We start from the raw sequence: 27,503 nt of genomic DNA, 5'->3' as shown, positions 1-27,503 counted from the left end.
CTGCACCAATGGCAGACAGCTATGCAAATCATACCACCACATTCACCCCTTGCGGAGAAAGAAGCCGAGGGGGTATCAACGAGAGCCGGCGGGGGGGAGAACTGGTGGTATGATTAGCAGCCAGAGAAGGGAGAAAAAATTTTTTGGCTTCCCACTGGCCCAGACAATTAACAATAGTTCATATTGTCTATACAAGGTCCATGGAGTTGTTGGAAATTAAATAGACTCGATCAGCCTTTTCGTTGCCCGTGACGTCCTGGCAGACCGCCGCAGTGGAGTTGGTGACGCTGGTTCAGCCGATAGTGGTGGTTCAGCTGATGTCCTGGACTCCGGGAGCGATGGTCCTTGAACTGTCTCCGTAACCCGGGCTGGTGGTGGAGATGCCATGGATGGGGGAGGGGTGGCCTGGGTGGGGCGCTGGGGGAAAAAGAACAGGGGGGGAGGTCTGTGGTGAAGGGGGGGAGGGCCGCACGCCGGCGGGTGCCAGGTCCCGGAGGGAGACCGTGTCCTGCCGACCGTCGGGGTACTCCACGTACGCCAACTGCGGGTTAGCGTGGAGTAACTGGACTTGTTCCACCAACGGGTCGGACTTGTGCACCCGCACATGCTTCCGGAGCAAGATGGGTCCGGGGGCGGCCAGCCACGTCGGGAGAGGGGATCCGGAGGACGGCTTCCTGGGGAAAACAAGAAGACGTTCATGAGGTGTCTGATTTGTTGCGGTACAGAGGAGTGAGCGGATAGAATGTAGGGCATCGGGGATAACCTCTTGCCATCGGGGATAACCTCTTGCCATCGGGAATTAGGGAGATCTCTGGACCGGAGGGCCAGTAGTATGGTCTTCCAGATGGTACCATTCTCCCGCCGGACCTGTCCGTTACCCCGAGGGTTATAGCTGGTCGTCCTGCTAGAGGCAATGCCCCTGTTGAGCAGGAATTGACGCAGCTCGTCGCTCATAAATGAGGACCCCCGATCTCTATGTATGTATGCGGGGTAGCCGAACAGGGAGAAAATGGAGAGGAGGGCCTTAATGACGGTCGATGTGGTCATGTCGGGGCAGGGAATGGTGAAAGGGAAGTGGGAGTATTCGTCGATTACCGCCAGAAAGTAAATGTTGCGGTTGCTAGAGGGAAGGGGCCCCTTGAAGTCAATGCTGAGACGTTCGAAGGAGCGGGATGCTTTGATCAGATGTGCGCGCTCGGGGCGGTAGAAGTGCGGTTTACACTCTGCGCATATGTGGCAGTCACGGGTTACTGTCCTGACTTCCTCGATGGAGAAAGGCAGGTTGCGGGCCTTTATGAAATGGTAGAAACGGGTCACCCCTGGATGGCAGAGGTCCGCGTGGAGGGAGCGGAGGCGGTCTATCTGCGCGCTGGCGCAGGTACCGCGGGACAGGGCATCAGGAGGCTCATTGAGCTTCTCAGGACAATACAAGATCTCATAGTTGTACGTGGACAACTCGATCCGCCACCGTAAGATCTTGTCATTCTTAATCTTACCCCTTTGTGCATTATCAAACATGAAGGCCACTGACCATTGGTCTAGGAGGAGGGTAAAATTTCTGCCGGCCAAATAGTGCCTCCAATGTCGCACAGCTTCGACTATGGCCTGGGCTTCCTTTCCCACAGAGGAGTGGTGGAGTTCGGAAGCCTGGAGGGTTCTGGAGAAGAAGGCCACGGGTCTGCCCGCTTGGTTCAGGGTGGCCGCCAGAGCTACTTCTGATGCGTCGCTCTCGACCTGGAAGGGGAGGGACTCATCGATGGCGCGCATCGTGGCCTTTGCGATGTCCACTTTGATGCGGCTAAAGGCCTGGCAGGCCTCTGTCGACGGCGGGAAGGTCGTGGTTTGAATGATGGGACGGGCCTTGTCGGCGTAATTGGGAACCCATTGGGCATAGTAAGCGAAGAAATCCAGGCAGCGTTTGAGGGATTTGAGGGTATTGGGAAGAGGGGAGTTCCATCTGGGGGGGCATGCGTTCGGGGTCAGGGCCTATCACTCCGTTACGCACTACGTAGCCGAGGATGGCTAGACGGTCGGTGCTAAACACGCACTTATCCTTATTGTAAGTGAGGTTAAGGAGTTTTGCGGTTTGGAGAAATTTCCGGAGGTTGGCGTCATGGTCCTGCTGGTCGTGGCCGCAGATGGTGACATTATCGAGATACGGGAAGGTAGCCCGTATTCCGTACTTGTCGACCATTTGGTCCATCTCCCGTTGGAAGACCGAGACCCCATTTGTGACACCGAATGGAACCCTAAGGAAGTGGTAGAGGTGCCCATCAGCCTCGAACGCGGTGTACTTGCGGTCACTCGCGCGGAGGGGGAGCTGGTGATAAGTGGACTTAAGGTCCACAGTGGAGAAGACTTTGTATTTCACGATATCGTTTACCATGGCGGAAATATGGAGGAGAGGTTACGCGTCCAGTTGCGTAAACCGGTTGATGGTCTGGCTATAGTCGATGACCATCTGGTTTTCTCCCCAGTCCGGACCACCAGTACTTGGGCTCGCCAGGGACTGTTGCTGGCCTCGATAATCCCTTCCTTCAGCAACATCTGCTCTGTGTCGCGACGGGTTTGCAATCGGGGATGAGATTAGCAAACAAGGAGGGGGGGTCCACTTTGAGGGACGCGAGGCTGCAGACAGTGAAGGGAGGTATAGGGCCGCCGAATTGGAAGGTCAAGCTCTACAGGTTGCACTGGAAGTCCAGTCCTAGGAGTGCCGGTGCGCAAAGGTCAGGGAGGACAAGGAGTTTGTAATTTTTAAAAACCTTCCCTTGGACCGTGAGGTCCGCGATGCAGCAGCCGGTGATGCGGACGGAGTGCGAGCCTGAGGCTAACCCGATTTTGTGTTTTACCGGTTGGACAGGGAGCACGCAGCATCTTACCGTGGCAGGGTGAACAAAGCTTTCCATGCTCCCGGAGTCCAGCAGGCAGCCCGTCTCTTGGCCGTTGAGGTGGATCTGCGTCGTTGTTTTGGCGAGCGTGCGTGGCCATGACTGATCTAGTTGAATGGCTGCGAGCCGTGGAGAAGAACCATCGTCGTAGTCGTCGTCGGCCGAGTAGTTGCTGGCAGAACCTTGCGTGCCAGTCAGGATGGTGGTGCCCAGGACCCGCACGTGGATTCGGGGCCCCAAGATGGCGGCGCCCAGGACCCGCACGTGGAGTCGGCGCCCCAAGATGGCGGCACCCAGGACCCGCACGTGGCATCCGGGGCCCAAGATGGCGGCGCCCGCCGGGTCCTCGTGGTTGCTGGGGGCGGGATTAGCGGTGCCGGCGGGCCGACCGGAGCGGCTGAGAGCCGGGGCAGAGAGGCGCGCAGGCCAGGCGCAGGGGCCCGGGGACGGTGAGGAGAGAGTTGCGCGGTGCGCTGGAAGGGCCCGGAGGAGAGGGGAGGTGTGCAGGCCGGGTGCAGGGGCCCGGGGGAGAGATTGGCGCGGTGTACTGGAAGGGCCCGCAAGGGCCCAGAGGGGGGATCCCCGGTCGCTGCGCGGTACAGCAGCGACCGATTTGGCCTGGCAGACGGATGAAAAGTGGCCCTTCTTCCCGCAGCTCTTACAGAGGGCGGAGCGGGCCGGGCAGCGCAGGCGAGGGTGTTTAGAGAACCCACAGAAGTAGCAGCGGGGCCCCGCGGACTTGTCGGGGCGTCCCGCGGTGCAGGCCTGAGGGGGGTCGGGAGCGGCGGATGGTGGTGGGGAAGTGTGCCAGGAGGCCCAGGGTGCTGCAGCGCGGCTGGGGACATAGGCGCGGGCGTTTAAATCGGCGACCTCCAGGGAGGTGGAGAGAGTCCATGCCTCAGTTAGGCTGAGGTCGTCTCTCTCCAGCATCCGCTGGCGGATAGTGGCAGACTGCATCCCAGCCACGTAAGCATCTCTAATCAGAAGTTCCATGTGCTCCGTGGCTGAAACTTGGAGGCAGGAGCAATTCCTCCCCAGGACAGCAAGGGCCTGGTAAAATTGGTCTAATGACTCACCGGGGAGCTGTTGTCTGGTAGCCAGCAGATGTCGGGCGAATACTCTGTTTACCGGTTTAAGAAACTGTCCATTCAACTTCAGCATGGCCGCATCATAATCTTTTCCCTCCGCAATCATCGCGTAGGCCGCCGTGCCCACGCTGGAGTGGAGGATGTGAAGCTTCTGTGCCATGGTGGGGGGGCTGTTTGCGGACGCCAGGTATCCATCGAAACATGCCAGCCAATGTTTAAAGATTTCTGAAGCGTTCTGAGTTTGCGGGCTGATGCGGAGGCATTCGGTCTTGATCCGGAGCTCCATCTTCAAAATTCTAGCTTATTAAATTGATGAACCATCAATCGAACGCGAGACGGGTTGCTGTACAAAAGTTAGGCTTTAATAAGCTAGAAGTTAGCCCTGCGGTCGACTACAGTAAATGGACGACGGCCGGGCGTTCTGGATATTTATACCTCGCTCTGGAGGCGGGGGTAACTCAGCCTCTCAACCAATCGGGGAGCCGTCACATGACTGGTCTCAACCAATCGGTCGAGTGGCACATGACCGACCAGGGCCAATGGTAAGCCAGTGTTCTGCACCAATGGCAGACACTATGCAAATCATACCACCACAGTAACCATCAGGGTAAAACTGGCAGAACCATCCGGCCTTAGCGATTTAAATCATTTCTGCCGGATGGTTCCCAGCTCAGCACAATTGTTCAGAAGAAGTTAGCACTTCTGGGCAATTGCTAGATAAACCCTTACATGGGAACCTCCTAGAGGGATTTCCAGAGCATCCATGGGGTACCTCCTCAATGTGATGCTGGGGAACCCAGAGGTTATGGGCCAGTGAGTCAGCACCGAATGTAATTGAAAAAGAATGGCACTTAAGGCATATTTGGATACAATGCAGGAATCCAACTCTAACAAAGAGGACAGGTGTCATTATGAATGCATGTTACACATTTGCTGAAAGCAAATAAACTAGGTGGTAAGGATAAAGAAATGCTTTCCTCACAATGATGAGGCTAATGTTTTTGATGTGGTATCTAACCAATGTTGCCCGCAAAACCCTAGTACTATGGACTGTTCTGAAATTAATGAAATTCCGCACTCATATTATGACACCGCTAAGAATGAGATTGCACTGAGAGTTGTATTCCATGAAAGGAAGCATTTGCCAAGTAATAGTGTTGCGGCTTACATGCTAGTATTAAAAAAACTCTTGTCATAGTATGTATGGTGCAAACATACAAATCAACCTTACAGGCACCTTTGTAGTAAGCCTCAAGAATAATAAAATCCAGGCCAAGCTTTTGAGCAAAGATAATAAGCTGGCAAAGAAGGAGACCTGCGATGAGGCCACAGCCACAGAAATTACAGAGATTGTTACAAATTGTAAGTAAATTATTTTCCTAAGCCGGCAGGAGAGGCCACTGTACGTCAGCGAGAGCTGGGCCACGGCAGTCAAGTTCGCACCAGTCTCGTACTGTCAGAAAGTTAGATCCCACATTGCCATGGTGGCCACCAACCATTTGAATTCCCCATTCCCAGTCCAAGTGCTATGCGTGTGGCAAGTCGGTCATATCCAGGCATCACGCAGCAGTAGAGGAAACAATAATGCTCCAGGTTGTGGTCACAGCCATGCACACTAGTGGATTTAAATCTAGTTCAGGAATCTGCAAACACTCAAATGTGCATATGATAGATATGGAAACAGAAGTTGATGTTATCAAACCAGAAGATCAAGGTTTGCAAGAAAAACAGCACCTGCAAGATTAGAATAATAGAGCTGAAGATATAATTCCCATGCTCATACTAAAAATCAAAGTTAAAGATTCACAATTTACAACCGAAGCCACATGTCTTTTATCTCAGAAGGAGAGTCAAGAAAGCCTTAAGTCACATTCTTATATTCAAAACTGGTTTGAAGTGACTAGTTATTTCAATAAAGGTATTCCAGCATTAGTTTAAGTTAGGGTTGCAGTGGAATATGATACATTTGATTACTTGTGGACAGCACAGTAGCACAGTGGTTAGCAAAGTTGTTCACAGCGCTAGGGTCCTAGGTTCGATTCCTGGCTTGGGTCACTGTCTGTGCAGAGTCTGCATGTTCTCCCTTTGTCTGCGTGGGTTTCCTCCGGGTGCTCCGGTTTTCTCCCACAAGTCCCGAAGGACGTGCTGTTAGGTCATTTGGACATTCTGAATTCTCCCTCAGTGTACCCAAACAGGTGCCGAATATGGCGCCTCAGGTCTTTTCACAGTAACTTCATTGCAGAATTAATGTCAGCTTACTTGTGACAATAACAATTATTATTATTATTGCCATTGGTAGCAGTAGGGAACAACATCTACCTGATGGGAAAGAATTGGCTTACGAGGATACAATTAAACGGGACCAAACTATGTACAGTAAGGATGAGTAAGAATACGCCTGACATTGAGAAAGTGCCAAGAGAGAACAAAGTGGCTTTTGAGCAAGGAAGACCAAATGATAAAAAATAGTCATCAGAATGATATTAAATAGTGTAAATCAGCAGATTAGGCAAATGCAGACATTGGGCGGGTTTTTTGCCCGTGCCCGCCCGGTGACCGGAAATTCTTGCGTGAGGTCAACAGACCTTTACATGGTCCCCGCCGCGTCCATGGCAATCTTGCAGTGGATGCAGCTGAAAAATCCAGCTGATTCTTTCAAGATTTCCCATGAAGAATGATTCATTTTTAGTTACTGAGTTACCTGTGCATTATTTTACATATAAAAATGACATGCCAGTGATCGCCAGAGAAACTCGCAAGGAGGTGGTACTCAGTAAACTGCTAAATGATATCATGAACGGCTGGCATAAAGAATGTGATGATGAGAAATTGCACAAGTAGAAATTACTGAGTGTAGATCAAGGCTTTCCACTTTGGGGCTAAAGAGTTATTATTCTGCCAAGATTTAGAGAGAGATGTTAGAGGATCGTCATCGAGAGCACACATGGATGGTCTGTATGAATGGTCTGTATGAAAGCTGCAGCAAGAAGCTATTTTTGGTATCCAAAAGTAGACAGACGGCAATGCGGGTGTGAAATTTGGAGTCCCAACTAGTTAGGGGGGTCTCTGAAGGGCCTCTTTAGTTAGCGGGTCTCTGGGCAGGGTTCTTTACTCAGGAGGTCTCTTTGGGGGTTATCACTATTTAGGGGCTCTTGGTTGAAACCCCCTATACATGGGGTCTTGTGGGGGTCTCCTTATTCAAAAGGATTTGGGTGGGTCTTCCTATCTATGGGGTCTTTCCCTATCTAGGGCATCTGGCCGGGTCTCCCTATCTAGGGGTCTCTGGGGGGGGGGGTGTCCTATCTAGGGGTGGGGTCTCTGTGGGGTGGTCTACATATTAAGGGGGTCTCTGGGGCGGTTCCTTTAGTTAGGAACTCTCTCCAGGGGTCCCTTTAATTCGAGGGTCTCAGGGGAGTTCCCCTATTCAGATGGTTTTGGGCGGTTCCCCAATTTAGGAGGTCTATGATTGCATCACACAAGGAGACTATTTGGCCCATCTTGTCGGGGTTGTCCCTGCAAAGGAGTACACTACTACTTTTTTATCCCATAATGCTGCAAATGTTTTCTTTTCAGATAGTGGGCTTTAACTTCAAGCTCCAAGGCAGTGTAACTAGGGAGGTTTACCCCAAAGATGCACTGGGGACTGCACCCCTGCCACCCCCACCCACCCAACCGAAGTAAGATTTACACAACAATTGTCCGGGGAGTGCAAACTTCCCTGCATGGGACTCCCCATTCCCACAAAGACTTCCCACCTCTACAGGATTCCAGCTTACAGAACTGTCCTACCACAGGATTCTTCCCCTCTCGGGACTCTTCTGGACCCACATCACTGGTCTCCTCTGCTCTCCTCTCAAAAATCCCCAATCACCACAAAACCTAACTTGTGCATTTACTTTCTCCCTGGCCTGTCAAGGACTTTTAACCTAGCTGGTTTACAACAGCTGGTACCATGAAAAAGGCACATGGCCTCCTGACATCTGACTGAGTTGCCGCTGCACTGTCTGGATCTCACCCAGCATGAGTTGGAAGGTTGGGCAAGATAGGATCAAGTAACATTTCAGGCAAGAAATTTGGAGTGGAGTAATAATCCGACTCTGATTGCCACTCTGCAGAAGTTCAGGCCCAATGATCCATTTTCCTTCCAAAGCTTAATTTGACCCTGACTCCACCACACTCTCAGGCAGTGCATTCCAGATCCTAACCAACAAAGCATTATATTCTCTGCTCTTCCACTGCAGAATTAACACTACTGATCACTGAAAAATAACTTGAATGCGTTATATAGGGTCACCCATTTGAAACAGAGGTGAGGTGAAATTCTTTGTCACAGAGGGTCGTGAGCCTTTGGCACTCTTTTCCTGAAAATGTGGTGAAGAAGAGTCATTGAGTATTTTGAAGGCAGAGGTGGATAGATTCTTGGTAAGCAAAGGGGTGATAAGTTTTTGATGGTTGGCGGGTTTTAGATCTGAGGTTACTGTCAGATCAGACATGATCTTATTAAATGGCAGAGGGGGCTCAATGGGCTGAATGGTCTACTTCTCCTTGTTTATATGTTAGTTAACATGACAGTGGATATGGAGTGATGCAACCAATAGATAGAATTAGATAGATAGTTTATAGATTATTGATTTCAATTATTGATTTTTGATGGAATTTCAACACATAGATTGTAAAATAAAATACTGCTAGAGAATATTGTCAATTACAATAAAAAAATCTAATTAATCTCTAATCAAGCGTTTTGCTTTTATTCAAAATAGCAGACACTAAACAATTATGAAATCGTAAAGCACCCTACCCATCAGCTGCTAATAAGAGGTTGCAATTAGCAAGTAATATATTTTGTTGTCCCACGTTCTGCTGTTTATCATTTACCTCAGCGTAAATGCATTAACACAGTAGTAATAAATAGTGTTGCAATAAAATATGTGCATTCCTGTTCATTTGGATAGTAGGAAAATAGTTGCAAGAGTGCTGGAATTTTTCCACCTTTGTTGTTCAACAAAGAAAGCAGTGAAATATTTCTCAAATGCATTGCAATGCAATTTGATAAAATTCAGCAAAGTGTGATCACATTTATGGAGGCAACTTTTCAGAGACCAGGGGTGGGATTCTCCCCTACCCGGCGGGGTGGGCGGTCCCGGTGCGGAGGAGTGGCGTGAACCACTCCGGCGTCGGGCCACCTGGAAGGTGCGGTATCCTCCGCACCTTCAGGAGCTAGGCTGGCGCCGGCTCTGCGCCAACCGGCGCAGAAGGCGCTTGCCGCCTCACCAACCGGCACCAAAGGGCCTCCGCCGGCTGGCGCGAGTTGGCGCATCGCGGGAGCACATCCCAGCACATGCACAAGGAGGTTCGGCTCTGCACCGGCCATGGTGGAGGTCAACAGCAGCCGGTGCGGAGGGATAGAGTGCCCCACGGCACAGGCCCGCCCACGGATCGGTGGGCCCCGATCGCGGGCCTGGCCACCGTGGGGGCATCCCCCAGGGTCAGATTCCCCCCCCCCCCCCCGCCCTCCTGAGGATCCCGGAGGCCGCCCGCAGAGCCAGGTCCCGCCGGTAAGTACCTGGTCTAATTTACGCCGGTGGGACCGGCCAAAAACGGGTAGCCGCTCGGCCCATCGTGGGCCGGAGAATCGCCAGGGGGGGGGGTTTGCTGCCAGTGACCGCCGACAGGCGCGCCGTGATTCCCGCCCCAGCCAAAACCCGGCGTCGGAGAATTCGGCAGCCTGCGGGGGCGGGATTCACGCAGCCCCCCGGCGATTCTCCGACCCGGCGGGGGGTCGGAGAATCCCGCCCCTGGACATTTTTCAACTTTTGAAAAGGCACATTAGTCATCAAATTTAAAAGCTTGTAATTAGCTTGGGACTTCTGGGAGATTTTATAAATGCACATGACCAGGAGGAAGCCTTGTATGCCAATCATGCACATCAGAACAGTGAATGCATTCATATACCTCTGCAGGACCCAGTAATCATTAATGCTTTGTGTTAGCAAACATAGGAAATAAAAGCTTGCATATAAAAACACAATGCCCCAGCTTCCTTTGACTACCTTTTCACTATATATGTGAACAAAAGATATGTTTGGATTCCTTTTTATATTACCATTTAATCTATTTTCCCACAGTCTTTTTAGTTCTCTCCTGTATTTTTTGTGTTATGCTTGGTTCCCTACTGAATTATCAATCCAACATTTATCTTTCCTTTTTTTGTTTCATTTTAATCGCTCGATCTTTAATCAGCCAGGAAGTTCTAGCTTTGGATGCCTTTCCTTTCTCCTCACTGGATTAGGTTGGGCTGTATCTGAACTCCCACTGAGTTGAAAACTCCCACTGCTCATTTTGTGTTTTAACTGCCAATCTTTGACACAAATCCACCTGGGCCAGAAACCTTTTCAACTCACTGAAATTAGTTCTCCTCTCGATGAATATTTGCACATTTAATTTCTCAGCCTTTTACATAACTATTCTAAACATATTGATATTGTGATCCATGCTTCCCAAATATTCTCCACTAAAACATGACCCACTTGCCCCACTTAATTCTCCAAAACTCGCACCCCTTCCGGTGAGACTGGAAACATGGACCATGTCGACGGGTTTGGCGATGGGAGAGTGCAATTTTGTGAAAAGTCCAAAGTTGCATTTTACCTCGGCGTCATTATAATATATTTGAATCTCATGATCAAGCCCATATGCGATAATCGGAGGGGAGCACAGCGCTTGTGAATAGTTCCGGATATTCAGGAGGTTGATTCGGGGGTAGCAGCTCTGATCTGAGGATACTAGGGTACGACTTGGGGGTACCGGTTCTGACTCGGGATACCAGGGTATGAATAAGGAGGTACAGAGTTCTGTCTCAGGGTTATTGGGGTCTGACTTGGGGGCACAGTTATATGACCCAGCGCGGTATCACTCGGGGACGGGTACTGGGTGGGGGGGGGGGGGGGGGGGGGGGAGACCGTCAAGTGCAAAGAGCACTGTTCTTGAAGTTGCCATCTGCTACAGGGCCAAAGGCTTCTTATAAAGGTGTCACAGATGGGAGGAAAGTATAGGGCAATGGGGGGAGGGCGTGGGGAGTCATCACAGACTGATGGTTTCACTCAAATCTTGGGGCGGGGGGGGGGGGGTGCTTCTAGAAGCAGGATGTTGACAAGGGCAAGAGTAATGCAAAAACACATCAATGATCAGTACCCTGTTGCCGTTGAGACCACTGATTACAAATAAATAATTTATGGAATATGGTCATCAATGGCTAGGCCAGAATTTTCTGACATTCCTAGTTTCCCTTGAAGAGGTGATGGTGAGCTGCCTTTTGAATTGCTACAGTCTCTGAGGTGTAGATACACCTGCAGTGTTGTTCGCGAGGGAGTTCCAGGATTTTGACCCAGTGACAGTAAATATATTTCCAAGTCAGGATGGTGAGTGACTTGAAGGGAAACTTAGTGGTGTTTCCAGCTATCTGCTGCCCTTGTCCTTCTAGAATCTAGATAGTAGCGGTCGTGGGATTTGAAGGTGCTGCCTTGGTGAGTTCCTGCAGTGTAGCTTGTAGACGGTACACACTGATAACACTGTTCATTGGTGGTGGAGGGATTAAATTTTCATGGAAGGGGCTGTAATCAAGTGGGCTATTTTGTCTTGGATGGTGTAAATTTTCTTGAATATTATTGGAGCTACACTCATCCAGGAAGCTATCAACTTGTACCTTCTAGATGGTGGACAGGCTTTGGATAGTCAAGAGGTGAGTTAATTGCCATATCATTCCTAGCCTTTGACCTACTCTTGCAGCCACACTATTTATATGGCTAGTCCAGTTCAGTTTCTGGTCAATGGTAACCACCAGGATGTTGATAGTGAGGGATTCAGTGATGGTAATGCCATTGAATTTCAAGGGCAATGGTTAGATCCTCCCTTGTCCGAGATGGTCATTGCCTGGCACTTGTGTGGCATGAATGCTGCTTGCCACTTGTCAGCCCAAGCTTGGATATTGTCCAAATCTTGCTGCATTTGGACATCGACTGCTTCATTATCTGAGGAGTCGTGAATGGTGCTGAACGTTGTGCAGCCATTAGAGAACATCCTCACTTCAGGCCTTATGATGGAAGGGAGGTCATTGGTGAAGCAGCTGAAGATGGTTGGGCCTCGGCCACTACCCTGAGAAACACCTGCAGTGATGCTCTGGAGCTGAGATGATTGACCTCCAACCACCGCAACCATCTTCCTTTGTGTCAGGTATGACTCTAACCAGCATAGAAATTCCCCCCTGATTCCCATTGACACCAGTTTAGCTAGGGGTCCTTGATGCCATACTTAGTCAAATGATGCCTTGATGTCAAGGGTAGTCACTCTCACCTCACCTCTGGCATTCAGCTCTTTTGTCCATGTTTGAACCAAAGCTGTAATAAGTTCAGGAGCTGAGAGACCTGGCGGAACTCAAATTGAGCGTTCATGAGAAGGTTAGTGCTGAGTAAGTGCTGCTTGATATCTGAACCTGCATGTTAACCTGAAGAGAATCCTGAACTAGGACTCCTAAGTCCCTTTTGTGCTTCAGATTTCCGAAGCCATTCCCCATTTAGAAAATAGTCTATGCCTCTATTCTTTCTACCAAATTGCATAACCTCACTATTTTCCACATTGTTTTCCATCTGTTACGTTTTTGCCCACACTCCTAGCCTGTCCAGGTCCTTCTGCAGCCTCTCTGCTTTCTCAATACTACCCGTCCTTCTACATATCCTTGTATCATCTGGAATTACATTCATACCATAGTACATGCTGAAACTAAACCAAACTACGACAAGGACATGCCAGCCTAGATTTTCCTGCATGGGTGCAATATAGACTTGAATAGTTAGTAATGAGTTTTATACTGTGAAGGCAGTTTCCCAGTTACTGCCAGTTGGGCAGGATAATACCTGGAGATATTTAATATCTCTAAGTTTGCAGCCAAGCAGGGCACGCTGACTGCCTTCTTTCACACAGTATCAAAGGTAGCATGATATACTATGATTTGGGAACATACAGAATATAGAACAGTACAGCATAGTAGAGGCCCTTTAGCCCACAATGTTGTGCCGACCATTTTTCCTAATCTAAGATCAAACTGACCTCCACCCCTTCAATTTACTGCTGTCCATGTGCCTGTCTAAGATTTGCTTAAATGTCCCCAATGACTCTGACTCCACTACCTCTGCTGGCAGTGCATTCCACACACCCACCACTCTCTGTGTAAAGAACCTACCCCTGACATCTCCCCTATACTTTCCTCAAATCACCTTAAAATTATGTCCCCTCGTGACAGCCATTTCCACCCTGGGGAAAAGTCACTGGCTATCCACTCTATCCATGCCTCTCATCACATTGTACACCTCTATCAGGGAAGCATGGTAGCCTTGTGGATAGCACAATTGCTTCACAGCTCCAGGGTCCCAGGTTCGATTCCAGCTTTGGTCATTGTCTGTGTGGAGTCTGCACATTCTCCCCGTGTGTGCGTGGGTTTCCTCCGGGTGCTCCGGTTTCCTCCCACAGTCCAAAGATGTGCAGGTTAGGTCGATTGGCCATGATAAATTGCCCTTAGTGTCCAAAATTGCCCTTAGTGTTGGGTGGGGTTACTGGGTTATGGGGATAAGGTGGAGGTGTTGACCTTGGGTAGGGTGCTCTTTCCAAGAGCCGGTGCAGACTCGATGGGCCGAATGGCCTCCTTCTGCACTGCAAATTCTATGATATCAAGTCACCTCTCTGCCGTCTATGCTCCAGTGAGAAAAGCCCTAGCTCCCTCTACCTTTCTTCATAAGACATGCTCTCCAGTCCAGGCAGCATCCTGGGAAATCTCCTCTGTACCCTCTCCACATCCTTCCCATAATTAGGTGAGCAGAACTGGACACAATATTCCAAGTGTGGTCTAACTAGGGTTTTATAAACCTGCAGGAAAACCTCGCGGCTCTTAAACTCAATCCCCCTGTTAATGAATGCCAACGCACCATACGCCTTCTTAACAACCCTATCAACCTGGGTGGCAACATTGAGGGAGCTATGTATGTGGACCCCAAGATCCCTCTGTTCCTCCACACTTCCAAGAATCCTGCTTTTAACCCTGTACTCAGCATTCAAATTCGGGACCTTCCAAAATGAATCACTTCACATTTATCGAGGTTGAACTCCATCTGCCACTTCTCAGCCCAGCTCTGCATCCTGTCGATGTCCTGTTGTAACCTGCAACAACCCTCAACACTATCTACAATTCCTCCAACCTTCGTGTCATTGGCAAACTTACTAACCCACCCTTCCACTTCCTCATCCAAGTCATTTATAAAAACCACAAAGAGCAGAGGTCCCAGAACAGATCCTTGCGGAACACCACTGGTCACCGACCTCCAGGCCGAATACTTTCCATCCACGACCACTCGCTGTCTTCTTTTGGCCAGCCAATTCTGTATCCAGACAGACAAATTTCCCTGTATCCCATGCCCCCTAACTTTCTGAATGAGCCTACCATGGGTGACCTTATCAAATGCAAAGAGCTTTCAATCCTACAGTTAATAAGATATATTCCCTCACCTTAGTGGTGGCATCAGACTGATCTCCCTGCCTCTTTGAAGAAGTATCTGCCTCCACTAAGCATTTGCTAATGAATTATGCATATCTCTTTCTGCAGATTCCCCTTTGTGTTGGTGATAGAGTACTTCTCATGGAGTCTAACATACCTAAATCCTTCTTAGTCCTCAGCTCCTTCTTTCAAAGAACAAAGAACAAAGAAAATTACAGCACAGGAACAGGCCCTTTGGCCCTCCCAGCCTGCGCCGATCCACATCCTTCATCTAAACCTGTCGCCTATTTTCCAAGGATCTACTTCCCTCTGTTCCCTGTCGTTCATATATCTGTCTAAATGCATTTTAAATGATGCTATCGTGCCCGCCTCTACCACCTCTGCTGGCAAAGCGTTCCAGGCACCCACCACCCTCTGTGTACAAAACTTCCCACGCACATCTCCCTTAAACTTTCCCCCTCTCACCTTGAAATCGTGACCCCTTGTAATTGACACCCCCACTCTTGGAAAAAGCTTGTTGCTACCCACCCTGTCCATACCTCTCATAATTTTGTAGACCTCAACCTCCGTCTTTCCAATGAAAACAATCCTAATCTACTCAACCTTTCTTCATAGCTAGCACCCTCCATACCAGGCAACATCCTGGTGAATCTCCTCTGCACCCTGTCTAAAGCATCCGCATCCTTCTGGTAATGTGGCGACCAGAACTGCACGCAGTGTTCCAAATGTGGCCTAACCAAAGTCCTATACAACTGTAACATGACCAGCCGGCTCTTGTACTCAATACCCCGTCCAATGAAGGCAAGCATGCTGTATGCCTTCTTGACCACTCTATCGACCTGCGTTGCCACCTTCAGGCTACAATGGACCTGAACTCCCAGATCTCTCTGTACATCAATTTTCCCCAGGACTCTTCCATTGACCGTATAGTCCGCTCTTGAATTAGATCTTCCAAAATGCATCACCTCGCATTTGCCTGGATTGAATTCCATCTGCCATTTCTCTGCCCAACTCTCCAATCTATCTATATTTTGTTGTATTCTCTAACAGTCCTCCTCGCTATCTGCAACTCCACCAATCTTGGTATCATCTGCAAACTTGCTAATCAGACCACCTATACCTTCCTCCAGATCATTTATGTATATCACAAACAACAGTGGCCCGAGCACGATCCCTGTGGAACACCACTAGTCACCTTTCTCCATTTTGAGACACTCCCTTCCACCACTACTCTCTGTCTCCTGTTGCCCAGCCAGTTCTTTATCTATCTAGCTAGTACACCCTGAACCCCATACGACTTCACTTTTTCCATCAACCTGCCATGGGAAACTTTATCAAACACAAGGTAGGTCATTTAAAGAGGCCTGTAATATCTGGATTGGATTGAGAGAGTGCGAAACAATGGATCACTAGCCAAAGGACCAGTACCTGAGGTAAATTGAAACTGATGTGTTCATGTCTATAATGTTTATTGTACAGTTAATTTTACTGGATGTGCAGATGAGTCATCAATCTGCCTTCCCTATAATGTGGAAAGCTTAAGAGGCATGTCTGGGACAATCTGAATGTTGGTGGAAATTTTAAATATTTTCCTCTTACAGTGCAATAATATTTAATAATGTCAATTATCGTAAAACTATGTTTGGCATTCACTTACCACTTCCAAAAATTACTCATTGATAATATGCAGCATTTAAAACATGCACTGATGGGAAATCATTCAACAATTCCCAACTAAACTGTAACAACATTTAGAAAATTAAACATAAATGGAAATCTACTGGACAAGCATGTTGGATTTTCAGTCTGAAATCAGCACACTTCTTCATTTATTGTGTGGCGATTCTTTGAGGTAATGTAGAATGCATTGACTGCCACTGTCAAATCCTTCTAGCACACTTGACACCTTTTATCAAGCTCTATGTCCTTGGTGCCTAATTGTCCGACTTTAGGCACCTTTACTTCAGCTAGAATTACTTTCTGTGAGCCATTTGATAATCACAGCTTTCGTCATCTCTTCAGTGCTATTAATAATAATCTTTATTTCTGTCACAAGTAGGCTTACATTAATGCGGCAATGAAGTTACTGTGAAAATCCCCTAGTCACCACACCAAGGCACCTGTTTGTGTACGCCGAGGGAGAATTCAGAATATCCAATTAACCTAACAAGCACATCTTTCAGGACTTTTCAGAGGAAACCAGAGCACCCGGGGGAAACCCATGCAGACACGGAAGAACTGTAGACTCTGTACAGGCAGTGACCTAAGCCGGAAAATTGAACCCAGGTCCTTGGCACTGTGAAGCAACAATGCTAACCACTGTGCTACCGTGCTGCCCTTGATGTTGCTGCTGGAGATATTATTGCTGCTCTTCTCGTTGCTCAGGAAATGAATGCTTACATTGAATTTGCTGATGCTTTTAAAAACTGTCCCTGAACAAAATTAATCATAATCACAGCAGCAGTAAATCTAGCAAAAATAATGCTGCTGGCCCAAAACCCACCCTCTATAGCAAATGAAGGCCCAGTGATGAAACTGAATTGCGTTAGTGGAAGATTCACTTTTCCAGATAATTCCTCACGCTTCTGCTAACATACTAATAGGAGAAGAATTCAGCTTTCCAAGTCTGTAACCCAGACTGAAATAATGGGTGTGATTTTCCCAACGCATTGCGCCTGGCGCCGATCCCATTATGCCAGATGCATAGGAGGAGAGGCCAAAAACGGGTTTCGCCTTAGGCGCCAAGCAGCGCATGATGCGCCTGATCCACTCCGCCCGACGCAATCTGGATCGGAATACCTTGCCCCTTTAAGAGGCTTGTGATGATCGGAATACATTGCCCCTTTAAGAGGCTTGGAACCCTGGGGGACTCCGCCTCTGGCTACGCCCCCTGGAAAACAGTGCTTAAGATGAGACTCCATTTTGCGAGCACACTTCTCATGGAGGCTGCCATTGTTCACTGCTTATTAAAGCCTTTGATTACTGACCTAACTTTCGTGTCGTAATTGAGAGTGCCTCAATTTAATAAGCAGTGCACATCAAGATGGACAGCGGTCTGAAACCAGAGAGACTCAACCTGGATGGCCGGACGCCTGAAGCCTCGGAAATCTTTAAACATTGGCTCCGGTGTTTTGAGGGTTATTTGGACTCCTCACCGTCTAATGTCGACAGCGCTCGCAAGCTGCGCTTCCTACATGGCCGGGTGAGCCACCGAATCTCTGCCATAATTGAAACCGCTACGACCTATGAGGCGGCGATCGAAATATTGAAGAAACGCTTCATAAAGACTACCAATGAGGTACACGCCAGGCATTTGCTCTCGACCTGCAGCCAGCGCTCCGGAGAAATGCTGGACGAGTTCGTGGAAAGACTCACCGCGCTCGCGAGGAACTGCGACCACAAAGCAGTGACGGCAGAAGAACACAGGGACTTACACATCCGCGATGCCCTTGTGTCTGGCATCAGGTCATCGTACATCCGGCAGCGGCTCCTAGAAGACGGGGCGAAGGATCTCCAAGGCACGGTAACGCTCGGCTTTTCTCTCAAAACGGCCCACCGTAACCTCCGTACGTACTCCGCGGACCTTACGAATCCCTCTCGATCCCCTCCAGACTCGGCCACGCTACAGGCCTGTGCCACGCGTCGATCCATTCACTCCGGGGGCTCCCCATGCTATTTCTGTGGGCAAGGCCAGCACCCACGTCAGCGTTGTCCGGCCCGATCCGCGACCTGCATCGACTGCGGGAAGAAAGGGCACTTCGCGAAAGTCTGCATGGCTGGGCCCAAAGGCCACAAACAAAAGTCTCACCGGGCCCAGAAATCAAGCTCCCGGCCTCACAGATCCCGCAACGCGGCTGCACTGCGGCCAGACACGCCCACTTCTGATGCGTCATCGACCTCGTGCGAGGCATGGGAGCGGCCATCTTGGCGGCGGCCATCTTCGAAACCCGACACGTGCGACCGGCGGCGGCGGCCATCTTGTGACTCTGGGCGGCCATTTTGTGAGTCCGACTCTGACGGCCCGCACCTAGGAGCGATCACGCTTGATCAATCACGGCCGAAACACCTGCGAAACTCGATGATGCGGGTGCGAATCAACGGCCAAGACACTCCCTGCCTGTTCGACTCTGGGTCCAGTCCTACTCCGGAGGCATGTGAGGAGCCATAAAACGGATGCAATAGTCGAGAGGGTCCACCTGCTGCATGCAAACCCTCGTTATGCCTACGTCGAGCACCCCGACGGCAGGCAGGATACCGTCTCCCTGCGAGACCTGGCACCCGCTGGCTCTCCCACCGACTCCACCGATCCTCCCACCGACCCCCCCCCTTCTACCGACGCTCACGGCCCTACACCGAACGCCGACTTCGACAGCGCCCCCTCCATAGCGCCCCCTGCCCCCCAGCCGACACCCACCACCCTAATCACTCCTGATACCCCCCCTCCCCAAGGCGGACAAAGCTTCAGTCAACCGTGCTCCCGGATAGACCACCATCGGAACCGACCGCATCCACGGCGCCACGACCGGAGCGGCGAAAATCAGCACGGACTATCAGACCACCACAAAGACTGAACTTATAATTTAAAAACACTTCATCCCCAACGGACTATGTTTTTTTTTAAACAGGGGGTGAATGTGATGATCGGGATACCTTGCCCCTTTAAGAGTCTTGTGATGATCGGAATACATTGCCCCTTTAAGAGGCTTGGAACCCTGGGGGACTCCGCCTCTGGCTACGCCCCCTGGGAAACAGTACTTAAGATGAGACTCCATTTTGCGAGCACACTTCTCATGGAGGCTGCCATTGTTCACTGCTTATTAAAGCCTTTGATTACTGACCTAACTTTCGTGTCGTAATTGAGAGTGCCTCATGCCCTCGCTGGGTGTGATCCACATAATCATATTTAAACGGATCATTGGGCTCATTTAAATATGCAACCCCTGTTTGGGCCACACCAGCTCAAATTAGTACTGGACTCCAAAAGTGTTAATGCCAATACAGAATTCGTGGACTTTCACGACAACAAAACTGGAGCCACACCTGGATCAATTCTGTTACTGTTAAGGGGCTAGCACTGGTTCCACCAGGAACACAATTGATTCCAATGGACAATGATGCTGGATTCGCCGAGTCTGTGATTGACACTCGGGAGGCTGACAAGCTGCAGTCACACAGACACATTACAATCCCCACACACACTGATCCCAGCCAACAAGATGGCACTGGTTACACTGGAGCACGCCCATACAGCTGATGGGTTGGCTGGGACCAAAGAACACCCTGGGGGATGGCCTAGGGGGACACCTATGTGACCCATGGCCCTAAGTTGGTGTTCCGCGCCCATCAACCCCGACCCCACAGCCCACCTACTGGCCACCCCTGCTACTCCCCCCAGCCCTGGCAGAAGCCCCTTGGCCAGCAGTACAACTCTCAGCAAACTATGGCGCTGTTGGACACTTTCCGTACTCCCTCTCTCTCCCACAGCAGCCATCAGGCCGGTTTCACAATTTAAAAAAGCACAAGTGAACCACGCCATCAGGAACTCGCCCCATTGGAAGCGGAGCATCACAGATGCCCCAGAGAATACCGGGTCAGGCCCGCTAATGATATGCAACGGAGTCCACCGTACGTGCATTCCGGTACACAGTGACACAGCTGTCAAGGTGATGGAGAATCACGATTTGCCGTCAAATCGGCACCCGCCGCGATTTTGACATGTGAACCTATTCTCCGCCCAATCGCGTTTCGCGATTTCAGCGTCTGCAAACGGAAAATCCTGCCTCAGTTGTGATGGCCACGCCAGGGGTGCCTGGTTAGCACTGCCAGTGTGCCATGGGCAATGCATGGGTGCCAGGTTGGCCCTGCCAAGGGGCAGGGCTTGAGGGGGCCCATGCCCATAAAAAGGGGGCAAAGGAGGGGTTATGAAGGGTGGGAAGTGAAAGAGGGGACTGAGGACGGGTTTTAAAGATGGGCGACCCTCAGTGACCCCATAGTGGGGTATACTTAGGGGGGGGAGGCGATGCCCCAATTCCTTTGAGGATAGATGGGCGTCAGGATGGGTCATCCTCATGCCTGGGTGTAGGGGAGGGGTCATGCAGACTTTTATTGATGGGGGAGGTTGCCCCTTCGGGATCGAGGGTTGGTGGTGTTGAACATGTCTGCAGAGGGGGTGTGATGTCCGTGGGTTGGGACCCTCAACCTCACTTTGAGATCTGGACAACCTTTAAAAAATGATGCCCTGATCACTGAGGAGCAGGTGGTGCTGCCGTCTTTAGTTCTCCACTGCAGAAAAAAATTTCAAGTGTGGGATTTTCCAGTGAGAAACTCCTCAAGCTCAAAAGAAATGACTCAGTGTGGGTGAATACTGGTCTGGGTCACGCTCAAGCACCCGGTTGGGAATCACCCCGTGAAACCTGCCCAAATTGACACTTGGTCATTTATTTTGGAAGGATTGTGCCTAATAGTTCCACTTTATTTTTAACGTGAGGATGAGAGCATAGCCAAGGGCAGACTATACCACCCAGAATGCACCCTGTCAAAAACAAACTGCCAAGTGGACTCAAGCTCTCGCTCCAGGATAATCAGGGATCTCAAATGCTGGAACCTTGTCCAGGAGTGGAACAGAGCAAGTACTGGGGGTGTGATTCTCCGCTGCCCACGACGGGTCGGAGAATAGCGGGAGGGCCTTCCCGACATTTTTCTCGACCTCCCGCTATTCTCCCCACCTCACGGCCGCCCCACGACACAAATTGCTGCTCGCCGTTTTTTACGGCGAACAGCGATACTCCCCTGGCCGGTGGGCCGAGTTCCCAGGCCTTTACGGCCGTTTTCACGAACGCAAACACATCTGCTCTCACCGTTCATGAAAACGGCCGCAAAGTGCCGTCCCGGACAACCATGGCACCGATTGGCACGGCCGCACCACGGGTCCGATACCCGCGCACTAATTGTTCCTCCGCCGCCCCGCAGGATCAGTCCGCAGGGCGGCTGAGGGGCATGACGGCCCGCGCATGCGCGGGTTTGACGCATATGCGCGATGACGTCATCCGCGCATGCGCGGGTTGGAGCCGTCCAACCCGCGCATGCGCGGGTGACGTCATTGTGCGCGTCAGCCACCGTGATGCTTGAAAAAGCTTGTTGCTACCCACCCTGTCCATACCTCTCATAGTTTTGTAGACCTCAATTAGGTCCCCCCTCAACCTCCGTCTTTCCAACGAAAACAGTCCTAATCTACTCAACCTTTCTTCATAGCTAGCACCCTCCATACCAGGCAACATCCTGGTGAACCTCCTCTGCACCCTCTCCAAGGCATCCACATCCTTCTAGTAATGTGGCGACCAGAACTGCACGCAGTATTCCAAATGTGGCCGAACCAAAGTCCTATACAACTGTAACATGACCTGCCAACTCTTGTACTCAATACCCCGTCCAATGAAGGCAAGCATGCTGTATGCCTTCTTGACCACTCTATCAACCTGTGTTGCCACCTTCAGGGTACAATGGACCTGAACTCCCAGATCTCTCTGCACATCAATTTTCCCCAAGACCCTTCCATTGACCATATAGTCCGCTCTTGAATTTGATCTTCCAAAATGCATCACCTCACATTTGCCTGGATTGAACTCCATCTGCCATTTCTCTGCCCAACTCTCCAATCTATCTATATTTTGTTGTATTCTCTGACAGTCCTCCTCGCTATCTGCAACTCCACCAATCTTGGTATCATCTGCAAACTTGCTAATCAGACCACCTATACCTTCCTCCAGGTCATTTATGTAGATCACAAACAACAGTGGTCCGAGCACGGATCCCTGTGGAACACCACTAGTCACCCTTCTCCATTTTGAGACACTCCCTTCCACCACTACTCTCTGTCTCCTGTTGCCCAGCCAGTTCTTTATCCATCTAGCTAGTACACCCTGAACCCCATACGACTTCACTTTTTCCATCAACCTGCCATGGGAAACCTTATCAAACGCCTTACTAAAGTCCATGTATACGACATCTACAGCCCTTCCCTCATCAATTAACTTTGTAACTTCCTCAAAGAATTCTATTAGGTTTGTAAGACATGACCTTCACTGCACAAAACCATGCTGCCTATCACTGATAAGTCTATTTTCTTCCAGATGTGAATAGATCCTATCCCTCAGTATCTTCTCCAACAGTTTGCCTACCACTGACGTCAAGCTCACAGGTCTATAATTCCCTGGATTATCCCTGCTACCCTTCTTAAACAAAGGGACAACATTAGCAATTCTCCAGTCCTCCGGGACCTCACCCGTGCTCAAGGATGCTGCAAAGATATCTGTTAAGACCCCAGCTATTTCGACCCTCGCTTCCCTCAGTAACGTGGGATAGATCCCATCCGGTCCTGGGGACTTGTCCACCTTAATGTCTTTTAGAATACCCAAAACCTCCCCCTTCCGTATGACAACTTGACCGAGAGTATTTGAACATCCATCCCTAGCCTCAACATCCGTCTTGTCCCTCTCCTTTGTGAATACCGATGCAAAGTACTCATTAAGAATCTCACCCATTTCCTCTGAGTCCACGCATAAATTCCCTCTTTTGTCTTTAAGTGGGCCAATCCTTTCTCTAGTTACCCTCTTGCTCCTTACATACGAATAAAATGCGTTGGGATTTTCCTTAACCCTGTTAGCCAAAGATATTTCATGACCCCTTTTAGCCCTCTTTATTGCGCGTTTGAGATTCGTCCTACTTTCCCGATATTCCTCCAAAGCTTCATCAGTTTTGAGTTGCCTCGATCCTATGTATGCTTCCTTTTTCATCTTAGCTAGTCTCACAATTTCACCCGTCATCCATGGTTCCCTAATCTTGCCATTTCTATCTTTCATTTTCACAGGAACATGTCTGTCCTGCACTCTAATCAACCTTTCCTTAAAAGACTTCCACATTTCAAATGTGGATTTACCCTTAAACAGCTGCTCCCAATCCACATTCCCTAGCTCCTGCCGAATTTTGTTATACTCTGCCTTCCCCCAATTTAGTACACTTCCTTTCGGACCCCTCTTGTCCTTGTCCATGAGTATTCTAAAACTTACGGAATTGTGATCGCTATTCCCAAAGTAATCACCGACTGAAACATCAACCACCTGGCCGGGATCATTCCCCAATACCAGGTCCAGTATGGCCCCTTCCCGAGTTGGACTATTTACATACTGCTCTAAAAAACTCTCCTGGATGCTCCTTACAAACTCTGCTCCATCTACGCCTCCAATACTACACGAATCCCATTCAATGTTGGGGAAGTTAAAATCTCCCATCACAACCACCCTATTGTTCCTACATTTTTCTATAATCTGTCTGCATATTTGTACCTATACTTCATGGTCTTTCATGTGATTTCTGAATAGATGTTTGTTTTATAAACCAATGACCACTTGACAGGATCGGCGTGATTTACTGGCTGTGTCCCGCCGGAATCGGGGTAGTACACAGCCGTGGATCCTGGGAGTGGCCTCTTCCGGGATCCCCAAAGGTCATTAAGCCTCATGAGATTTAACCAGATCTCATGAGATGTTGGGCGGGACCCAGTCTTTCAGAATTAAGTGAGTTAAGAAACAAACTTAACTGTGCTAATGCTGGATCAAACGGCCACCCGGCATCTGCTGGCCTCGCCGAGCAGGCCCCAGTGGGGTGCATTTAGCACTGGTCCCCACAAATGGGGTACAGACAAAACAGCACTTAGGGGATCTCCCAGGCGATCGGACTCTCCCAGGTGGTTGTCCTGGAGGCAGGGTGACACCCTGACACTGCTGGTGCCACCCGAGCACCTTTGTAGTGTCAGCCTGGCATACAGGCAGTGCCACCTGGCACCCTGGAAGTTTCACATGGGTGCGAGCCTGGCACTGCCAGGGTACCCAGTTGGCACTGACAGGCTGGCAGTGCCAAGGTGCCATGCTGGCATTTTACCCATACCAGGGATTAGGCCGGGGTGTCCTGCCTGTGTAAGGTGGGGTGCAGGGGCCCAAGGATCCAGTTATAGGTGAGTTGGGCTGTTGTGGATAATGTTGGGCGGTCGAGAGATCGTGGCGTCATTTAAAAATGGCGTCCCGATCTCTTCCTGCACTGAGGAGTTCCACTTGACAAACTCCTGAATGCAGGACATGACGCTAAATATAGCCTTGGGGGTGTCGGTGGGGGGGGGGGGGGGGGGGGGGGTTGCCTTCACGGCCAGGGCCTGAAAGAGCAACAGAGTTTCGTTAGATAGCAGGGTCATTCTCGGTGCTTAATTCTGATTTTTTTTGGGGTTAGACCACGGCCATTATGTTCATCGTGTCAGGCTTTTGTTTTAATATGAATATTTAATATGAATAAAGATTGTGTTCTCCATCGAATGCTCTATTAGATTACTAGAGGTGTGTGTATTTCAAGTATCTATTTCAAATGATTTACATTTCTATTACATGATTCCTGAGGACGGTTCATAGTGGATGCTGGATGGGCAGCTATGGAGGCTTTGATGGGTATGAAGGGGCAAGGAGGAGGGATGGGTATATGAGGGGTTATAGAGTTATAGTATTTTTAAAAGAGATGGGTGTGTCAAGTCTAAATTTTCGTGATCTAACGTCCCATGAAAATCCAACCCAAACAGTCTGCTTGGACTGCAATCTTAAACCCAAAAACATGGTTGTAGCAATAGTGGTCATCTGTGTCAATAACACAGAATCCAACATATCTGTGAAGAATTATATGCTAGCAAATTAGAAATATTCTACATTCAGTGGTGCCAGTCACAGAACATACAGTGCAGAAGGAGGCAGTTCGGCCCATCGAGTCAGCACTGACCCACTTAAGCCCTCACTTTCACCCTATTCCTGTAACCCATAACCCCTCGTAACTTTTTTGGACACTAAGGGGCAATTTAGCATGGCCAGTCCACCTAACCTGCACGTCTTTGGACTGTGGGAGGAATCTGGAACACCCGCAGGAAACCCACGCAGACACGGGGAGAACGTGCAAACTCCGCTTCCACAGTGACCCAGCGAGGAATCGAACCTGGGACCCTGGTGCTGTGAAGCCACACTGCTAGCCACTGTGCTAATGTGCTGCCCAAGGCTAACCTCGTGGCCAGGCTACACTAAAAGGCAAACTTTTCAAAAGTAATTAATGTCTGGCAAACCAATCCAGAGACAAAATTGTTCTTGAAAATGATTTGGAATATTGGTAAACTCTTTCAAAAAAGGGGCTTTTAACCTGGGCTTCTTATACATGAAAGATTAAGCACACGGTAAACAAAACTAGATAAAATCATATATACTACAGCTTCAACTTTAATTTTATTAAAAACACCATATAAAACTTACAAGGATATGATTCAGCTGAACTTTTAAAACGGTCAGTTCTTGTTCGTTCATCCAAAACTGACAAATATTTCATCAACATTAATTCTGTCTCTACACAGAGACAACCCTGACCTGATGGGTTTAGTTTTAGTAACCATTCAGAGGTTGCTGTTTTCTGTTTGTGGTATTGGCTGGCTTTTTACAGCACATTTATGGTTAAAATGGCTGGATTTAATGGTCATATCAGTAACCCAACCAATGGCTAGACAGTCAGTTGGGTGCCTGCAAGGGACGGGGCAACCCTGGTCACTAGTGGGGCCTTCTTTTTTAAAAATATTTTTATTCTCCTCCTTTTTCACATTTTCTCCCAAATTTACACCCAACAATAAACAATAATCAGTAACAAATGTAATTCCAATCCCCATTTCAACAACAACAATCCCAGTCCTCCCACCAACCCCCAAACATTAGCCCGCATGTTAACATAAACAAATGACAAAAAGAAATCAGGAATTACCCATATTCACCATTACCACATATAGCCCCCCTCCCACCAACCCTCCCAGCCCACACCCTCCCAATGTTCGATGTAATCCAATTCTCGAAAGTGCATAATGAATAACGCCCATGAATTGTAGAACCCATCCATCCTTCCCCTCAGTTCTAATTAGTGTCCTAATTCCTTTCTCCTCCCATCTCCGAAAATTTCCATCCCACTTCCCTGGCTCAAATCTATGGTTTCCCCCGAATCAGCATTTCCCTTGACCCTGCCCCCAACCCGAAGCGCTGGCGAAACTGCCTCCAAATTCTCAACGATGCTATTACTGTTACGCCCTGAGTATCTCCCCGGGGCCGTCCGGAGCGAGAGCCTTCAATCCCGACCCCCTATACAAACTCTCCTTCATTCTGACCCATTGGGAGTCAACCCCTCTGACCCAGCTCCCTACCTTCTCCACATTCGCCGCCCAGTAATAATACATTAGGTTCAGAAGACCCAAACCCCTGCCTGCCTTCCTCTCTGTAGTAGCACCTTTCTAACTCTAGCCACCTTCCCTCCCCATATGAACGAGTGAATCATCCCTTCAACCTCTTTAAAAAATGCTTTTGGCAGGAAAATTGGAAAATAAACAGGAATCGTGGCAGCACATTAATTTTAACCGCCTGTACCCGACCCGCCAGTGACAGAGGGTGACCATCCCACCTTGCCAGATCAGCTTTCACCCTCCCTACCAAACTAGAAATTTTGTACCTACGGAGTTCCCCCCCACCCCCCACCCCCTCCAAATCCCGAGCAACCTGCATCCCCAGCTATCTAAAGTGAGTCTCTGCCCCACGGAATGGCAGCCCCCCCATCCCTGGCCGAGACACCATAAAATATTCACTCTTGTCTAGATTTAATTTGTACCCCGAGAAAGATCCAAACACCCGAAGCAGCTCCAGTATTCCCCCGATTGACACACTCGGTTACTCGTGGGGCCTACTCTTGGGCACAGGGTACCTTAGCAAGAGGGTGCCCCAGGCTGCAGGCAGGCTCATCAGAGTACACTTAACAGCCAGCCCATATGATGTGTGACCATCTTCTCTGCTGGTAGAGTACTACCAGTGGTGGGGAAGGCTTTTAAGTGGGCACGAAATGGACACTAAATTCTGATAATCATTTTGAAAGTAAGTCTGG

The 27,503-nt window shown here is 49.5% G+C and overlaps 1 protein-coding gene across 2 annotated transcripts in view; it reads right to left on the bottom strand.

Annotated features, from left to right (window-relative positions):
• Positions 1-27,503, bottom strand: part of agbl4 (ATP/GTP binding protein-like 4) — a 1,113,401-nt gene that overhangs the window by 217,825 nt on the left and 868,073 nt on the right. The gene's annotated exons all lie outside the window — the stretch shown is intronic.

Source organism: Scyliorhinus canicula, chromosome 4, assembly GCF_902713615.1.
Source record: "Scyliorhinus canicula chromosome 4, sScyCan1.1, whole genome shotgun sequence".
Taxonomy (NCBI): Eukaryota; Metazoa; Chordata; class Chondrichthyes; order Carcharhiniformes; family Scyliorhinidae; genus Scyliorhinus; species Scyliorhinus canicula.
This window is presented reverse-complemented; position numbering and strand designations above follow the sequence as displayed.